The sequence below is a fragment of the Suricata suricatta genome, chromosome 10, assembly GCF_006229205.1.
Source record: "Suricata suricatta isolate VVHF042 chromosome 10, meerkat_22Aug2017_6uvM2_HiC, whole genome shotgun sequence".
Classification (NCBI taxonomy): Eukaryota; Metazoa; Chordata; class Mammalia; order Carnivora; family Herpestidae; genus Suricata; species Suricata suricatta.
This window is the reverse complement of record NC_043709.1, coordinates 121111056-121112986: the sequence shown is the minus strand read 5'-3', so window position 1 is coordinate 121112986 and position 1931 is coordinate 121111056. Positions and strand designations below refer to the sequence as shown.

Below are 1931 nucleotides of genomic sequence, written 5' to 3'. Positions count from 1 at the left end.
GCGCCCGCCGCGCGCACGCGCGCGCGCGCGGGGCCTCTGGCTCAGAGCGGAGGGCGCCCCGAGAGCCTAGAAGATGCGGGGCTGCCTCTTGGGAGACCGGCCACAGCCCGGGTTTCCAGGGCTTTCCGGGTGAGTGACCCGGGCCGCGCGCCCTTGCGCCTTTCCCCTTCGCTAGGGGGCGGTCCCGCTCCCTCCCCGCGAGGCTCGCCTCCTCCCCAGGCTGCTTGCCAAAGAGATTCTACTGGAAACAAAACGAAGTCAATTTCAAAAATAACTCCTGCAGAAGTGGTGGAGGAGCGGCCAGACTCCTCGCCTTGCCTAAAAGACCCCGGAGTTTGCTGGGAGGCATTCGAGAGGTCTTCCGGCGCAGCGTCATCGTCTGCCCCGTCTCCTTTGAAAGAAATACTCAGGTCCACATACCTGATGCTGTAACTACAGGAGGAATGCGGCACAGGGGAGCTCAAGAGCACCCCTTTCTCCCCAACTCTGGAAGCACAATGACCCCCTCCAGTAACCAGCCCAGAAACTAGCTTCCTGTACCACTGGACCCAACTCGCTCATTTCAAGCACTATGGTGAGACACGGTAGGGGCGACCTTGGGTAAGTCAAACATCGTCTCCGAGCTCTAGCTTTCCTCTCTGAGAAATGGGAGTATTAAATACGCCGTGACGATTTGCCTCATACGGTGTTTGGAGGGTAGGATAAATAATAGGCCCAAGTTATATTTAGGAGAAGGGATGCAGATGAAGGGCCCTCTTAGAAAGGTGGGGCCTAACCCTCTTACCCACTTTCAGTTAAATCTAACTCAAATGTGCTTTCTGGCTAGATAGCCATACTTTGCATGCCTGGTACAGTTATCTTTTACAAAGTTAATTTTTCTTTTTAAAAACATAGCTACCCTCCCTCATCACGCATTAGACAAATAACTTTTAGAAAAAGATGTAAATAGCATTTATTGACATCGCTTAGACATAAACGTATCTGGCAATAAATTAGCATGAAGTTGTCCAGCCAGAGTTCTTCCAACAACGCAGAGTTCTGCCAAAGGTGCTAGGGGGGATGGGGGGGGGAATCACAGGCTCTTGCATATTTTTAGAAAATCAGGATAAATTATATAAATTATATACTTAAAAAGAAAGCATCTATTTAATTAACTCGACAGGATAATAAATAGATAAATAACAGTTGATTGCCTTTAGAAAAATGTGATCTTAAATTACATTATAGATATTTACATGTACAATATGCACAGAGACAGAATCAGATCCTCAGGCGGGTCTGGGATTTCTCAGGACACAAACTCAAAGGGCGGTTCATTTTCTATGTTGTTGAAGGGAGATCTGCTGTTGAGTTTTCTGGGGTCCTCTGGGGTCCACACTTTGGCTGTTCGGATAATATTTTGTTCTTTGAGTTGCTTTTCGTCAGTCCATGAGAGGGAGTGTCCTGCAAGGGGAGGGAGGCCATAATCCGGGTCGCTGGGGGAGGGGGACCCTGAGGAGGTGAGAAGAGAAAACAGACCGTGAGCGTCCAACTCTACTCCCAGCAATGCCCTCTCTGGGCCTTTAGGAGCGATCCCCTCCTGGGCGCCTCGGCCGAACAGACGCCTTAGGTTTGATCAGAAGGACCCTGCTTACTCCACCCCTCGAGCCCCCAGCGCCCAGTCTCCGGAATCCCTGGAGCCTCGAGTCTGCGGGAGACGCAGGCCCTCCTAGTCGCGTTCAAGTGGCAGGAAAACCCTGCGAAACGCCAACGTGCGCTCGAGGTCGCGGGTGCCGACGGACCCTCTAACCGTCCATCGCTCAGCCCCTCCCGGACCTTCCCGCGCCCGTCCCCGTCTCCCCGAGCTGAGCTGCGGACGCACTTACGGGTGCCCCGATGGCAGATGATGACCTTCTGGGTCTGGCTGCCGGGGCTGTCCCCGCCCAGGCGCC

At 53.1% G+C, this 1931-nt stretch overlaps 1 long non-coding RNA gene across 1 annotated transcript; it reads right to left on the bottom strand.

The window, feature by feature from the left end:
• Positions 1-927: 927 nt before the first annotated feature.
• On the bottom strand, positions 928-1931 carry LOC115305644. The gene is made up of 2 exons (XR_003914909.1): positions 1866-1931; positions 928-1491 (listed from the first exon to the last, which is right to left on the bottom strand). It is a non-coding gene; the product is annotated as an uncharacterized LOC115305644 (long non-coding RNA).